The following is a 16,998-nucleotide window of genomic DNA, read 5'->3' as shown; positions in this document are numbered from 1 at the left end:
CTGCATGAAGTGTGAACTGGAGTTTTCTTGGATCCATGAAATAATGTGCTTTTGGAGAATGCAGGCATCGATCCAACTACCTCAGGGATGCAAAGAATTTGAGCTAATTCCCCAGGCGTTTGGAATTTCCTCAAGAAGCAACCAAGAGAGTCCAGTCTTGTCAGGCTATGCTGTTGGTTGATTTGTTAGTTTAGGCGCCAGCACTTGCAGAGGTTTGGTGCATATCAACAATTGCACCCAATAGCTAGTGGACGGTTAGCTCAGTTGGTTAGAGAGTGGTGCAAATAACGCCAAGGATATGGCTTCGATCCCCATACTGGCAATTATGTACATTTTGAGTGTCAAAATTATGAGTCACATGCATGTGAATTGTCAAGGGTGACACAGAATTAAGTTGAGTGAATTGCTGAAATAGCTCAGTTGGGAGAGCGTTAGACTGAAGATCTAAAGGTCCCTGGTTCGATCCCTGGTTTCGGCATATGTATGTGTTCTTTCTTTATGCTCTTGCTTCAAGGAAACTATCCACAGCTTTGTTTGTGGGCCTCAATGGTGTGTGCTACGCTGCTCCTCTGAAAGTAAGTAATGTCTTGCTTTTTCATCTGACATTTTGACATCAGTGTTACAGGAAAGTTGCTTGTCATTGTTACATGACAGTAGGTTGTCGTAAGACAAGGCTGCATGAAGTGTGAACTGGAGCTTTCTTGGATCCACAAAAAAATGTGTTTTGGGGGAATGCAGGCATCGATCCCACTACCTATAGCATGCTAAGCAAACACAATACCAATTGATCAAATTTCCCAGCTGTTTGAAATTGCCACAAGGAGCAACCAAGAGTGTCCAGTCTTGTCAGGCTATGCTGTTGGTGGACTTGTTAGTTTGCGCTCCAGCACTTGCAGAGGCTCGGTGCATCTCAACAATTGTGCTCTGTAGCCAGCGGCCGGTTAGCTCAGTTGGTTAGAGTGTGTGATACGCTGCTCTCTGAAAGTAAGTAATGTCTTGCTTTGTCATCTGACATTGTAACATCAGTGTTACATGAGAGTTGCTTGTCATTGTTACATGACAGTTTCATGTCATTGTTTACATGACAGTAGGTTGTCCTAAGACAAGGCTGCATGAAGTGTGAACTGGAGTTTTCTTGGATCCATAAAATAATGTGCTTTTGTAGAATGCAGTCATCGATCCAACTACCTCAGGGATGCAAAGAATTTGAGCTAATTCCCCAGGCGTTTGGAATTTCCTCAAGAAGCAACCAAGAGGGTCCAGTCTTGTCAGGCTATGCTGTTGGTTGATTTGTTAGTTTAGGCGCCAGCACTTGCAGAGGTTCGGTGCATATCAACAATTGCACCCAATAGCTAGTGGACGGTTAGCTCAGTTGGTTAGAGAGTGGTGCAAATAACGCCAAGGTTATGGGTTCAATCCCCATACTGGCAATTATGTACATTTTGAGTGTCAATATTATGAGTCACATGCATGTGAATTGTCAAGAGTGCCACAGAAGTAATTTGAGTAAATTGCCGAAATAGCTCAGTTGGCAGAGCGTTAGACTGAAGATCTAAAGGTCCCTGGTTCGATCCCAGGTTTCGTCACCTGTATGTATTCATTCTTTATGCTCTGGCTTCAAGGAAACTATCCACAGCTTTGTTTGTGGGCCTCAATGGTGTGTGCTACGCTGCTCTTCTGAAAGAAAGTAATGTCTTGCTTTTATATCTGACATTTTGACATCAGTGTTACAGGAAAGTTGCTTGTCATTGTTACATGACAGTAGGTTGTCGTAAGACAAGGCTGCATGAAGTGTGAACTGGAGCTTTCTTGGACCCACAAAAAAAATTGTTTTGGGGGAATGCGGGAATCGATCCCACTACCTCAGGCATGCAAAGCATTTGAGCTAATTCCCCAGCCGTTTGGAATTTCTGCAAGAAGCAACCAAGAGGGTCCAGTCTTGTCAGGCTATGCCTGTTGGTTGATTTGTTAGTTTATGCGCCAGCTCTTGAAGAGGTTCGGTGCATATCAACAATTGCACCCAATAGCTAGTGGATGGTTAGCTCAGTTGGTTAGAGTGTGGTGCTAATAACGCAAAGGTTATGGGTTCGATCCCCATACTGGCAATTATGTACATTTTGAGTGTCAGAATTATGGGTCACATGCATGTGAATTGTCAAGGGTGCCACAGAATTAAGTGGAGTAAATTGCCGAAATAGCTCAGTTGGGAGAGCTTTAGACTGAAGATCTAAAGGTCCCTGGTTTGATCCCGGGTTTCAGCATTTGTATGTGTACTTTCTTTATGCTCTGGCTTCAAGGAAACTATCCACAGCTTTGTTTGTGGGCCTCAATGGTGTGTGCTACGCTGCTCCTCTGAAAGTAAGTAATGTCTTGCTTTTTCATCTGACATTTTGACATCAGTGTTACAGGAAAGTTGCTTGTCATTGTTACATGACAGTAGGTTGTCGTAAGACAAGGCTGCATGAAGTGTGAACTGGAGCTTTCTTGGATCCACAAAAAAATGTGTTTTGGGGGAATGCAGGCATCGATCCCACTACCTATAGCATGCTAAGCAAACACAATACCAATTGATCAAATTTCCCAGCTGTTTGAAATTGCCACAAGGAGCAACCAAGAGTGTCCAGTCTTGTCAGGCTATGCTGTTGGTGGACTTGTTAGTTTGCGCTCCAGCACTTGCAGAGGCTCGGTGCATCTCAACAATTGTGCTCTGTAGCCAGCGGCCGGTTAGCTCAGTTGGTTAGAGTGTGTGATACGCTGCTCTCTGAAAGTAAGTAATGTCTTGCTTTGTCATCTGACATTGTAACATCAGTGTTACATGAGAGTTGCTTGTCATTGTTACATGACAGTTTCATGTCATTGTTTACATGACAGTAGGTTGTCCTAAGACAAGGCTGCATGAAGTGTGAACTGGAGTTTTCTTGGATCCATAAAATAATGTGCTTTTGTAGAATGCAGTCATCGATCCAACTACCTCAGGGATGCAAAGAATTTGAGCTAATTCCCCAGGCGTTTGGAATTTCCTCAAGAAGCAACCAAGAGGGTCCAGTCTTGTCAGGCTATGCTGTTGGTTGATTTGTTAGTTTAGGCGCCAGCACTTGCAGAGGTTCGGTGCATATCAACAATTGCACCCAATAGCTAGTGGACGGTTAGCTCAGTTGGTTAGAGAGTGGTGCAAATAACGCCAAGGTTATGGGTTCAATCCCCATACTGGCAATTATGTACATTTTGAGTGTCAATATTATGAGTCACATGCATGTGAATTGTCAAGAGTGCCACAGAAGTAATTTGAGTAAATTGCTGAAATAGCTCAGTTGGCAGAGCGTTAGACTGAAGATCTAAAGGTCCCTGGTTCGATCCCAGGTTTCGTCACCTGTATGTATTCATTCTTTATGCTCTGGCTTCAAGGAAACTATCCACAGCTTTGTTTGTGGGCCTCAATGGTGTGTGCTACGCTGCTCTTCTGAAAGAAAGTAATGTCTTGCTTTTATATCTGACATTTTGACATCAGTGTTACAGGAAAGTTGCTTGTCATTGTTACATGACAGTAGGTTGTCGTAAGACAAGGCTGCATGAAGTGTGAACTGGAGCTTTCTTGGACCCACAAAAAAAATTGTTTTGGGGGAATGCGGGAATCGATCCCACTACCTCAGGCATGCAAAGCATTTGAGCTAATTCCCCAGCCGTTTGGAATTTCTGCAAGAAGCAACCAAGAGGGTCCAGTCTTGTCAGGCTATGCCTGTTGGTTGATTTGTTAGTTTATGCGCCAGCTCTTGAAGAGGTTCGGTGCATATCAACAATTGCACCCAATAGCTAGTGGATGGTTAGCTCAGTTGGTTAGAGTGTGGTGCTAATAACGCAAAGGTTATGGGTTCGATCCCCATACTGGCAATTATGTACATTTTGAGTGTCAGAATTATGGGTCACATGCATGTGAATTGTCAAGGGTGCCACAGAATTAAGTGGAGTAAATTGCCGAAATAGCTCAGTTGGGAGAGCTTTAGACTGAAGATCTAAAGGTCCCTGGTTTGATCCCGGGTTTCAGCATTTGTATGTGTACTTTCTTTATGCTCTGGCTTCAAGGAAACTATCCACAGCTTTGTTTGTGAGCCTCAATGGTGTGTGCTACGCTGCTCCTCTGAAAGTAAGTAATGTCTTGCTTTTTCATCTGACATTTTGACATCAGTGTTACAGGAAAGTTGCTTGTCATTGTTACATGACAGTAGGTTGTCTTAAGACAAGGCTGCATGAAGTGTGAACTGGAGCTTTCTTGGATCCACAAAAAAATGTGTTTTGGGGGAATGCGGGCATCGATCCCACTACCTATAGCATGCTAAGCAAACACAATAGCAATTGATCAAATTTCCCGGCTGTTTGAAATTGCCACAAGGAGCAATCAAGAGTGTCCAGTCTTGTCAGGCTATGCTGTTGATGGACTTGTTAGTTTGCGCTCCAGCACTTGCAGAGGCTCGGTGCATCTCAACAATTGTGCTCTGTAGCCAACGGCCGGTTAGCTCAGTTGGTTAGAGTGTGTGATACGCTGCTCTCTGAAAGTAAGTAATGTCTTGCTTTGTCATCTGACATTGTGACATCAGTGTTACATGAGAGTTGCTTGTCATTGTTACATGACAGTTTCATGTCATTGTTTACATGACAGTAGGTTGTCCTAAGACAAGGCTGCATGAAGTGTGAACTGGAGTTTTCTTGGATCCATAAAATAATGTGCTTTTGTAGAATGCAGTCATCGATCCAACTACCTCAGGGATGCAAAGAATTTGAGCTAATTCCCCAGGCGTTTGGAATTTCCTCAAGAAGCAACCAAGAGGGTCCAGTCTTGTCAGGCTATGCTGTTGGTTGATTTGTTAGTTTAGGCGCCAGCACTTGCAGAGGTTCGGTGCATATCAACAATTGCACCCAATAGCTAGTGGACGGTTAGCTCAGTTTGTTAGAGAGTGGTGCAAATAACGCCAAGGTTATGGGTTCAATCCCCATACTGGCAATTATGTACATTTTGAGTGTCAATATTATGAGTCACATGCATGTGAATTGTCAAGAGTGCCACAGAATTAATTTGAGTGAATTGCCGAAATAGCTCAGTTGGCAGAGCGTTAGACTGAAGATCTAAAGGTCCCTGGTTCGATCCCTGGTTTCGGCACCTGTATGTGTTCTTTCTTTATGCTCTTGCTTCAAGGAAACTATCCACAGCTTTGTTTGTGGGCCTCAATGGTGTGTGCTACGCTGCTCCTCTGAAAGTAAGTAATGTCTTGCTTTTTCATCTGACATTTTGACATCAGTGTTACAGGAAAGTTGCTTGTCATTGTTACATGACAGTAGGTTGTTGTAAGACAAGGCTGCATGAAGTGTGAACTGGAGTTTTCTTGGATCCATGAAATAATGTGCTTTTGGAGAATGCAGGCATCGATCCAACTACCTCAGGGATGCAAAGAATTTGAGCTAATTCCCCAGGCGTTTGGAATTTCCTCAAGAAGCAACCAAGAGAGTCCAGTCTTGTCAGGCTATGCTGTTGGTTGATTTGTTAGTTTAGGCGCCAGCACTTGCAGAGGTTTGGTGCATATCAACAATTGCACCCAATAGCTAGTGGACGGTTAGCTCAGTTGGTTAGAGAGTGGTGCAAATAACGCCAAGGATATGGCTTCGATCCCCATACTGGCAATTATGTACATTTTGAGTGTCAAAATTATGAGTCACATGCATGTGAATTGTCAAGGGTGACACAGAATTAAGTTGAGTGAATTGCTGAAATAGCTCAGTTGGGAGAGCGTTAGACTGAAGATCTAAAGGTCCCTGGTTCGATCCCTGGTTTCGGCATCTGTATGTGTTCTTTCTTTATGCTCTTGCTTCAAGGAAACTATCCACAGCTTTGTTTGTGGGCCTCAATGGTGTGTGCTACGCTGCTCCTCTGAAAGTAAGTAATGTCTTGCTTTTTCATCTGACATTTTGACATCAGTGTTACAGGAAAGTTGCTTGTCATTGTTACATGACAGTAGGTTGTCGTAAGACAAGGCTGCATGAAGTGTGAACTGGAGCTTTCTTGGATCCACAAAAAAATGTGTTTTGGGGGAATGCAGGCATCGATCCCACTACCTATAGCATGCTAAGCAAACACAATACCAATTGATCAAATTTCCCAGCTGTTTGAAATTGCCACAAGGAGCAACCAAGAGTGTCCAGTCTTGTCAGGCTATGCTGTTGGTGGACTTGTTAGTTTGCGCTCCAGCACTTGCAGAGGCTCGGTGCATCTCAACAATTGTGCTCTGTAGCCAGCGGCCGGTTAGCTCAGTTGGTTAGAGTGTGTGATACGCTGCTCTCTGAAAGTAAGCAATGTCTTGCTTTGTCATCTGACATTGTAACATCAGTGTTACATGAGAGTTGCTTGTCATTGTTACATGACAGTTTCATGTCATTGTTTACATGACAGTAGGTTGTCCTAAGACAAGGCTGCATGAAGTGTGAACTGGAGTTTTCTTGGATCCATAAAATAATGTGCTTTTGTAGAATGCAGTCATCGATCCAACTACCTCAGGGATGCAAAGAATTTGAGCTAATTCCCCAGGCGTTTGGAATTTCCTCAAGAAGCAACCAAGAGGGTCCAGTCTTTGTCAGGCTATGCTGTTGGTTGATTTGTTAGTTTAGGCGCCAGCACTTGCAGAGGTTCGGTGCATATCAACAATTGCACCCAATAGCTAGTGGACGGTTAGCTCAGTTGGTTAGAGAGTGGTGCAAATAACGCCAAGGTTATGGGTTCAATCCCCATACTGGCAATTATGTACATTTTGAGTGTCAATATTATGAGTCACATGCATGTGAATTGTCAAGAGTGCCACAGAAGTAATTTGAGTAAATTGCCGAAATAGCTCAGTTGGCAGAGCGTTAGACTGAAGATCTAAAGGTCCCTGGTTCGATCCCAGGTTTCGTCACCTGTATGTATTCATTATTTATGCTCTGGCTTCAAGGAAACTATCCACAGCTTTGTTTGTGGGCCTCAATGGTGTGTGCTACGCTGCTCTTCTGAAAGAAAGTAATGTCTTGCTTTTATATCTGACATTTTGACATCAGTGTTACAGGAAAGTTGCTTGTCATTGTTACATGACAGTAGGTTGTCGTAAGACAAGGCTGCATGAAGTGTGAACTGGAGCTTTCTTGGACCCACAAAAAAAATTGTTTTGGGGGAATGCGGGAATCGATCCCACTACCTATAGCATGCTAAGCAAAAACAATACCAATTGATCAAATTTCCCAGCTGTTTGAAATTGCCACAAGGAGCAACCAAGAGTGTCCAGTCTTGTCAGGCTATGCTGTTGGTGGACTTGTTAGTTTGCGCTCCAGCACTTGCAGAGGCTCATCTCAACAATTGTGCTCTGTAGCAAGCGGCCGGTTAGCTCAGTTGGTTAGAGTGTGTGATACGCTGCTCTCTGAAAGTTAGTAATGTCTTGCTTTGTCATCTGACATTGTGACATCAGTGTTACATGAGAGTTACTTGTCATTTTTACATGACAGTTTCATGTCATTGTTTACATGACAGTAGGTTGTCGTAAGACAAGGCTGCATGAAGTGTGAACTGGAGTTTTCTTGGATCCATAAAATAATGTGCTTTTGGAGAATGCAGGCATCGATCCAACTACCTCAGGGATGCAAAGAATTTTAACTAATTCCCCAGCCGTTTGGAATTTCCTCAAGAAGCAACCAAGAGGGTCCAGTCTTGTCAGTCTATGCTGTTGGTTGATTTGTTAGTTTAGGCGCCAGCACTTGCAGAGGTTCGGTGCATATCAACAATTGCACCCAATAGCCAGTGGAAGGTTAGCTCAGTTGGTTAGAGTGTGCTGCAAATAATGCCAAGGTTATGGGTTCGATCCAAATACTGGCAATTTTGAACATTTTGAGTGTCAAAATTATGAGTCACATGCATGTGAATTGTCAAGGGTGCCACAGAATTAAGTTGAGTGAATTGCTGAAATAGCTCAGTTGGGAGAGCGTTAGACTGAAGAGCTAAAGTTCCCTGGTTTGATCCCAGGTTTCGGCATCTGTATGTGTTCATTCTTTATGCTCTGGCTTCAAGGAAACTATCCACAGCTTTGTTTGTGGGCCTCAATGGTGTGTGCTACGCTGCTCCTCTGAAAGTAAGTAATGTCTTGCTTTTTCATCTGACATTTTGACATCAGTGTTACAGGAAAGTTGCTTGTCATTGTTACATGACAGTAGGTTGTTGTAAGACAAGGCTGCATGAAGTGTGAACTGGAGCTTTCTTGGATCCACAAAAAAAATTGTTTTTGGGGAATGCGGGCATCGATCCCACTACCTATAGCATGCTAAGCAAACACAATACCAATTGATCAATTTTCCCAGCTGTTTGAAATTGCCACAAGGAGCAACCAAGAGTGTCCAGTCTTGTCAGGCTATGCTGTTGGTGGACTTGTTAGTTTGCGCTCCAGCACTTGCAGAGGCTCGGTGCATCTCAACAATTGTGCTCTGTAGCCAGCGGCCGGTTAGCTCATTTGGTTAGAGTGTGTGATACGCTGCTCTCTGAAAGTAAGTAATGTCTTGCTTTGTCATCTGACATTGTGACATCAGTGTTACATGAGAGTTGCTTGTCATTGTTACATGACCGTTTCTTGTCATTGTTTACATGACAGTAGGTTGTCGTAAGACAAGGCTGCATGAAGTGTGAACTGGAGTTTTCTTGGATCCATAAAACAATGTGCTTTTGGAGAATGCAGGCATCGATCCCACTACCTCAGGCATGCAAAGCATTTGAGCTAATTGCCCAGCCGTTTGGAATTTCCTCAAGAAGCAACCAAGAGGATCCAGTCTTGTCAGGCTATGCTGTTGGTTGATTTGTTAGTTTAGGCGCCAGCACTTGCAGAGGTTCGGTGCATATCAACAATTGCACCAAATAGCCAGTGGATGGTTAGCTCAGTTGGTTAGAGTGTGGTGCTAATAACCCCAAGGTTATGGGTTCGATACCCATACGGGCAATTATGTACATTTTGAGTGTCAAAATTATGAGTCACATGCATGTGAATTGTCAAGGGTGCCACAGAATTAATTTGAGTGAATTGCTGAAATAGCTCAGTTGGGAGAGCGTTAGACTGAAGATCTAAAGGTCCCTGGTTCGATCCCAGGTTTCGTCACCTGTATGTATTCATTCTTTATGCTCTGGCTTCAAGGAAACTATCCACAGCTTTGTTTGTGGGCCTCAATGGTGTGTGCTACGCTGCTCTTCTGAAAGAAAGTAATGTCTTGCTTTTATATCTGACATTTTGACATCAGTGTTACAGGAAAGTTGCTTGTCATTGTTACATGACAGTAGGTTGTCGTAAGACAAGGCTGCATGAAGTGTGAACTGGAGCTTTCTTGGACCCACAAAAAAAATTGTTTTTGGGGAATGCGGGAATCGATCCCACTACCTATAGCATGCTAAGCAAAAACAATACCAATTGATCAATTTTCCCAGCTGTTTGAAATTGCCACAAGGAGCAACCAAGAGTGTCCAGTCTTGTCAGGCTATGCTGTTGGTGGACTTGTTAGTTTGCGCTCCAGCACTTGCAGAGGCTCGGTGCATCTCAACAATTGTGCTCTGTAGCCAGCGGCCGGTTAGCTCATTTGGTTAGAGTGTGTGATACGCTGCTCTCTGAAAGTAAGTAATGTCTTGCTTTGTCATCTGACATTGTGACATCAGTGTTACATGAGAGTTGCTTGTCATTGTTACATGACCGTTTCTTGTCATTGTTTACATGACAGTAGGTTGTCGTAAGACAAGGCTGCATGAAGTGTGAACTGGAGTTTTCTTGGATCCATAAAACAATGTGCTTTTGGAGAATGCAGGCATCGATCCCACTACCTCAGGCATGCAAAGCATTTGAGCTAATTGCCCAGCCGTTTGGAATTTCCTCAAGAAGCAACCAAGAGGATCCAGTCTTGTCAGGCTATGCTGTTGGTTGATTTGTTAGTTTAGGCGCCAGCACTTGCAGAGGTTCGGTGCATATCAACAATTGCACCAAATAGCCAGTGGATGGTTAGCTCAGTTGGTTAGAGTGTGGTGCTAATAACCCCAAGGTTATGGGTTCGATACCCATACGGGCAATTGTGTACATTTTGAGTGTCAAAATTATGAGTCACATGCATGTGAATTGTCAAGGGTGCCACAGAATTAATTTGAGTGAATTGCTGAAATAGCTCAGTTGGGAGAGCGTTAGACTGAAGATCTAAAGGTCCCTGGTTCGATCCCAGGTTTCGTCACCTGTATGTATTCATTCTTTATGCTCTGGCTTCAAGGAAACTATCCACAGCTTTGTTTGTGGGCCTCAATGGTGTGTGCTACGCTGCTCTTCTGAAAGAAAGTAATGTCTTGCTTTTATATCTGACATTTTGACATCAGTGTTACAGGAAAGTTGCTTGTCATTGTTACATGACAGTAGGTTGTCGTAAGACAAGGCTGCATGAAGTGTGAACTGGAGCTTTCTTGGACCCACAAAAAAAATTGTTTTGGGGGAATGCGGGAATCGATCCCACTACCTATAGCATGCTAAGCAAAAACAATACCAATTGATCAAATTTCCCAGCTGTTTGAAATTGCCACAAGGAGCAACCAAGAGTGTCCAGTCTTGTCAGGCTATGCTGTTGGTGGACTTGTTAGTTTGCGCTCCAGCACTTGCAGAGGCTCGGTGCATCTCAACAATTGTGCTCTGTAGCCAGCGGCCGGTTAGCTCATTTGGTTAGAGTGTGTGATACGCTGCTCTCTGAAAGTAAGTAATGTCTTGCCTTGTCATCTGACATTGTGACATCAGTGTTACATGAGAGTTGCTTGTCATTGTTACATGACAGTTTTTTGTCATTGTTTACATGACAGTAGGTTGTCGTAAGACAAGGCTGCATGAAGTGTGAACTGGAGTTTTCTTGGATCCATAAAACAATGTGCTTTTGGAGAATGCAGGCATCGATCCGAATATCTCAGGCATGCAAAGCGTTTGAGCTAATTCCCCAGCCGTTTGGACTTTCCTCAAGAAGCAACCAAGAGTATCCAGTCTTGTCAGGCTATGCTGTTGGTTGATTTGTTAGTTTAGGAGCCAGCACTTGCAGAGGTTCGGTGCATATCAACAATTGCACCCAATATCCAGTGGATGGTTAGCTCAGTTGGTTAGAGTGTGGTGCTAATAACTTCAAGGTTATGGGTTTGATCCCCATACTAGCAATTATGTACATTTTGAGTGTCAAAATTATGAGTCACATGCATGTGAATTGTCAAGGGTGCCACTTATTTAAGTTTAGTGAATTGCTGAAATAGCTTAGTTGGGAGAGCGTTAGACTGAAGATCTAAAGGTCCCTGGTTAGATCCCAGGTTTCGGCATCTGTATGTGTTCATTCTTTATGCTCTGGCTTCAAGGAAACTATCCACAGCTTTGTTTGTGGGCCTCAATGATGTGTGCTATTCTGCTCCTCTGAAAGTAAGTAATGTCTTGCTTTTTCATCTGACATTTTGACATCAGTGTTACAGGAAAGTTGCTTGTCATTGTTACATGACAGTAGGTTGTTGTAAGACAAGGCTGCATGAAGTGTGAACTGGAGCTTTCATGGATCCACAAAAAAAAATGTTTTTGGGGAATGCGGGCATCGATCCCACTACCTATAGCATGCTAAGCAAACACAATACCAATTTATCAAATTTCCCAGCTGTTTGAAATTGCCACAAGGAGCAACCAAGAGTGTCCATTCTTGTCAGGCTATGCTGTTGGTGGACTTGTTAGTTTGCGCTCCAGCACTTGCAGAGGCTCGGTGCATCTCAACAATTGTGCTATGTAGCCAGCGGCCAGTTAGCTCATTTGGTTAGAGTGTGTGATACGCTGCTCTCTGAAAGTGAGTAATGTCTTGCTTTGTCATCTGACATTGTGACATCAGTGTTACATGAGAGTTTCTTGTCATTGTTTACATGACAGTAGGTTGTCGTAAGACAAGGCTGCATGAAGTGTGAACTGGAGTTTTCTTGGATCCATAAACCAATGTGCATTTGGAGAATGCAGGCATCGATCCCACTACCTCAGGCATGCAAAGCATTTGAGCTAGTTCCCCAGCCGTTTGGAATTTCCGCAAGAAGCAACCAAGAGGGTTCAGTCTTGTCAGGCTATGCTGTTGGTTGATTTGTTAGTTTAGGCGCCAGCACATGCAGAGGCTCGGTGCATATCAAAAATTGCACCCAATAGCTAGTGGACGGTTAGCTCAGTTGGTTAGAGTTTGGTGCTAATAACGCTAATGTTATGGGTTCAATCCCCATACTGGAAATTATGTACATTTTGAGTGTCAAAATTATGAGTCACATGCATGTGAATTGTCAAGGGTGCCACAGAATTAAGTTGAGTGAATTGCTGAAATTGCTCAGTTGGGAGAGAGTTAGACTGAAGATCTAAAGGTCCCTGGTTTGATCCTGGGTTTCAGCATTTGTGTGTGTTCTTTCTTTTGGGTCTGGCTTCAAGGAAACTATCCACAGCTTTGTGTGTGGGCCTCAATGGTGTGTGCTACGCTGCTCCTCTGAAAGTAAGTAATGTCTTGCTTTTTCATCTGACATTTTGACATCAGTGTTACAGGAAAGTTGCTTGTCATTGTTACATGACAGTAGGTTGTCGTAAGACAAGGCTGCATGAAGTGTGAACTGGAGCTTTCTTGGATCCACAAAAAAATGTGTTTTGGGGGAATGCGGGCATCGATCCCACTACCTATAGCATGCTAAGCAAACACAATACCAATTGATCAAATTTCCCAGCTGTTTGAAATTGCCACAAGGAGCAACCAAGAGTGTCCAGTCTTGTCAGGGTATGCTGTTGGTGGACTTGTTAGTTTGCGCTCCAGCACTTGCAGAGGCTCGGTGCATCTCAACAATTGTGCTCTGTAGCCAGCGGCCGGTTAGCTCAGTTGGTTAGAGTGTGTGATACGCTGCTCTCTGAAAGTTAGTAATGTCTTGCTTTGTCATCTGACATTGTGACATCAGTGTTACATGAGAGTTGCTTGTCTTTGTTACATGACAGTTTCATGTCATTGTTTACATGACAGTAGGTTGTCGTAGGACAAGGCTGCATGAAGTGTGAACTGGAGTTTTCTTGGATCCATAAAATAATGTGCTTTTGGAGAATGCAGGCATCGATCCAACTACCTCAGGGATGCAAAGAATTTGAGATAATTCCCCAGCCGTTTGGAATTTCCTCAAGAAGCAACCAAGAGGGTCCAGTCTTGTCAGGCTATGCTGTTGGTTGATTTGTTAGTTTAGGCGCCAGCACTTGCAGAGGCTCGGTGCATATCAACAATTGCACCCTATAGCTAGTGGACGGTTAGCTCATTTGGTTAGAGTGTGTAATACGCTGCTCTCTGAAAGTAAGTAATGTCTTGCTTTGTCATCTGACATTGTGACATCAGTGTTACATGAGAGTTGCTTGTCATTGTTTACATGACAGTAGGTTGTCGTAAGACAAGGCTGCATGAAGTGTGAACTGGAGTTTTCTTGGATCCATAAAACAATGTGCTTTTGGAGAATGCAGGCATCGATCCCACTACCTCAGGCATGCAAAGCATTTGAGCTAATTCCCCAGCCGTTTGGAATTTCCGCAAGAAGCAACCAAGAGGTCCAGTCTTGTCAGGCTATGCTGTTGGTTGATTTGTTAGTTTATGCGCCAGCACTTGCAGAGGTTCGGTGCATATCAACAATTGCACCCAATAGCTAGTGGACGGTTAGCTCAGTGTGTTAGAGTGTGCTACAAATAATGCCAAGGTTATGGGTTCGATCCCCATACTGGCAATTATGTACATTTTGAGTGTCAAAATTATGAGTCACATGCATGTGAGTTGTCAAGGGTGCCACAGAATTAAATTGAGTGAATTGCCGAAATAGCTCAGTTGGGAGACCGTTAGACTGAAGATCTAAAGGTCCCTGGTTCGATCCTGGATTTTGGCATTTGTATGTGTTCTTTCTTTATGCTCTGGCTTCAAGGAAACTATCCACAGCTTTGTTTGTGGGCCTCAATGGTGTGTGCTACGCTGCTCCTCTGAAAGTAAGTAATGTCTTGCTTTTTCATCTGACATTTTGACATCAGTGTTACAGGAAAGTTGCTTGTCATTGTTACATGACAGTAGGTTGTCGTAAGACAAGGCTGCATGAAGTGTGAACTGGAGCTTTCTTGGATCCACAAAAAAATGTGTTTTTGGGGAATGCGGGCACCGATCCCACTACCTATAGCATGCTAAGCAAACACAATACCAATTGAACAAATTCCCCAGCTGTTTGGAATTGCCACAAGGAGCAACCAAGAGTGTCCAGTCTTGTCAGGCTATGCTGTTGGTGGACTTGTTAGTTTGCGCTCCAGCACTTGCAGAGGCTCGGTGCATCTCAACAATTGTGCTCTGTAGCCAGCGGCCGGTTAGCTCAGTTGGTTAGAGTGTGTGATACGCTGCTCTCTGAAAGTAAGTAATGTCTTGCTTTGTCATCTGACATTGTGACATCAGTGTTACATGAGAGTTTCTTGTCATTGTTACATGACAGTTTCATGTCATTGTTTACATGACAGTAGGTTGTCGTAAGACAAGGCTGCATGAAGTGTGAACTGGAGTTTTCTTGGATCCATAAAACAATGTGCTTTTGGAGAATGCAGGCATCGATCCAACTACCTCAGGGATGCAAAGAATTTGAGATAATTCCCCAGCCGTTTGGAATTTCCTCAAGAAGCAACCAAGAGGGTCCAGTCTTGTCAGGCTATGCTGTTGGTTGATTTGTTAGTTTAGGCGCCAGCACTTGCAGAGGTTCGGTGCATATCAACAATTGCACCCAATAGCTAGTGGACGGTTAGCTCAGTTGGTTAGAGAGTGGTGCAAATAACCCCAAGGTTATGGGTTCGATCCCCATACTGGCAATTATGTACATTTTGAGTGTCAAAATTATGAGTCACATGCATGTGAATTGTCAAGGGTGCCACAGAATTAAGTTGAGTGAATTGCCGAAATAGCTCAGTTGGAGAGCGTTAGACTGCAGACCTAAAGGTCCCTGGTTCGATCCCTGGTTTCGGCATCTGTATGTGTTCTTTCTTTATGCTCTGGCTTCAAGGAAACTACCCACAGCTTTGTTTGTGGGCCTCAATGGTGTGTGCTACGCTTCTCCTCTGAAAGTAAGTAATGTCTTGCTTTGTCATCTGACATTGTGACATCATTGTTACATGACAGTTTCTTGTCATTGTTTACATCACAGTAGGTTGTCGTAAGACAAGGCTGCATGAAGTGTGAACTGGAGCTTTCTTGGATCCACAAAAAAATGTGTTTTGGGGGAATGCGGGCATCGATCCCACTACCTATAGCATGCTAAGCAAACACAATACCAATTGAACAAATTCCCCAGCTGTTTGGAATTGCCACAAGGAGCAACCAAGAGGGTCCAGTCTTGTCAGGCTATGCTTTTGGTTGATTTGTTAGTTTAGGCGCCAGCACTTGCAGAGGCTCGGTGCATATCAACAATTGCACCCAATAGCTAGTGGACGGTTAGCTCATTTGGTTAGAGTGTGGTGCAATTAACGCCAAGGTTATGGGTTTGATCCCCGTACTGGCTATTATGTACATTTTGAGTGTCAAAATTATGAGTCACATGCATGTGAATTGTCAAGGGTGCCGCAGAATTAAGATGCATGCATTTGTTCTTTCTTTATGCTCTGGCTTCAAGGAAACTATCCACAGCTTTGTTTGTGGGCCTCAATGGTGTGTGCTACGCTGCTCCTCTGAAAGTAAGTAATGTCTTGCTTTTTCATCTGACATTTTGACATCAGTGTTACAGGAAAGTTGCTAGTCATTGTTACATGACAGTAGATTGTCATAAGACAAGGCTGCATGAAGTGTGAACTGGAGCTTTCTTGGATCCACAAAAAAAATAGTTTTTGGGGAATGCGGGCATCGATCCCACTACCTATAGCATGCTTAGCAAACACAATACCAATTTAACATATTCCCCAGCTGTTTGGAATTGCCACAAGGAGCAACCAAGAGTGTCCAGTCTTGTCAGGCTATGCTGTTGGTGGACTTGTTAGTTTGCGCTCCAGCACTTGCAGAGGCTCGGTGCATCTCAACAATTGTGCTCTGTAGCCAGCGGCCGGTTAGCTCAGTTGGTTAGAGTGTGTGATACGCTGCTCTCTGAAAGTAAGTAATGTCTTTCTTTTTCATCTGACATTGTGACATCAGTGTTACATGAGAGTTGCTTGTCATTGTTACATGACAGTTTCTTGTCATTGTTTACATGACAGTAGGTTGTCGTAAGACAAGGCTGCATGAAGTGTGAACTGGAGTTTTCTTGGATCCATAAAACAATGTGCTTTTGGAGAATGCAGGCATCGATCCCACTACCTCACGCATGCAAAGAATTTGAGCTAATTCCCCAGCCGTTTGGAGTTTCCGCAAGAAGCAACCAAGTGGGTCCAGTCTTGTCAGGCTATGCTGTTGGTTGATTTGTTAGTTTAGGCGCCTGCACTTGCAGAGGCTCGGTGCATATCAACAATTGCACCCAATAGCTAGTGGCCGGTTAGCTCAGTTGGTTAAAGTGTGGTGCTAATAATGCCAAGGTTATGGGTTCGATCCCCGTACTGGCTATTATGTACATTTTGAGTGTCAAAATTATGAACCACATGCATGTGAATTGTCAAGGGTGCCACAGAATTAAGTTGAGTGAATTGCCAAAATAGCTCAGTTTGGAGAGCGTTAGACTGAAGATCTAAAGGTCCCTAGTTTGATCCAGGGTTTCGGCATTTGAATGTGTTCTTTCTTTATGCTCTGGCTTCAAGGAAACTATCCACAGCTTTGTTTGTGGGCCTCAATGGTGTGTGCTACGCTGCTCCTCTGAAAGTAAGTAATGTCTTGCTTTTTCATCTGACATTTTGACATCAGTGTTACAGGAAAGTTGCTAGTCATTGTTACATGACAGTAGATTGTCGTAAGACAAGGCTGCATGAAGTGTGAACTGGAGCTTTCTTG

At 43.6% G+C, this 16,998-nt stretch overlaps 6 non-coding genes across 6 annotated transcripts; all 6 read left to right on the top strand.

Annotated features, from left to right (window-relative positions):
* The first annotated feature begins 405 nt into the window (after nt 1–405).
* trnaf-gaa (transfer RNA phenylalanine (anticodon GAA)) lies at nt 406–478 on the top strand. The gene has a single exon. It is a non-coding gene; the product is annotated as a tRNA-Phe (tRNA).
* A 1,035-nt stretch (nt 479–1,513) lies between these two features.
* trnaf-gaa (transfer RNA phenylalanine (anticodon GAA)) lies at nt 1,514–1,586 on the top strand. Its single transcript has one exon. It is a non-coding gene; the product is annotated as a tRNA-Phe (tRNA).
* Nucleotides 1,587–5,079: 3,493 nt separating this feature from the next.
* On the top strand, nt 5,080–5,152 carry trnaf-gaa (transfer RNA phenylalanine (anticodon GAA)). Its single transcript has one exon. It is a non-coding gene; the product is annotated as a tRNA-Phe (tRNA).
* A 601-nt stretch (nt 5,153–5,753) lies between these two features.
* Nucleotides 5,754–5,826, top strand: trnaf-gaa (transfer RNA phenylalanine (anticodon GAA)). The gene has a single exon. It is a non-coding gene; the product is annotated as a tRNA-Phe (tRNA).
* A 1,036-nt stretch (nt 5,827–6,862) lies between these two features.
* On the top strand, nt 6,863–6,935 carry trnaf-gaa (transfer RNA phenylalanine (anticodon GAA)). Its single transcript has one exon. It is a non-coding gene; the product is annotated as a tRNA-Phe (tRNA).
* Nucleotides 6,936–16,543: 9,608 nt separating this feature from the next.
* On the top strand, nt 16,544–16,617 carry trnai-aau (transfer RNA isoleucine (anticodon AAU)). The gene has a single exon. It is a non-coding gene; the product is annotated as a tRNA-Ile (tRNA).
* Nucleotides 16,618–16,998: the final 381 nt, after the last annotated feature.

This window comes from Oncorhynchus kisutch, linkage group LG11 (assembly GCF_002021735.2).
Source record: "Oncorhynchus kisutch isolate 150728-3 linkage group LG11, Okis_V2, whole genome shotgun sequence".
NCBI classification, from domain to species: domain Eukaryota; kingdom Metazoa; phylum Chordata; class Actinopteri; order Salmoniformes; family Salmonidae; genus Oncorhynchus; species Oncorhynchus kisutch.
This window is presented reverse-complemented; position numbering and strand designations above follow the sequence as displayed.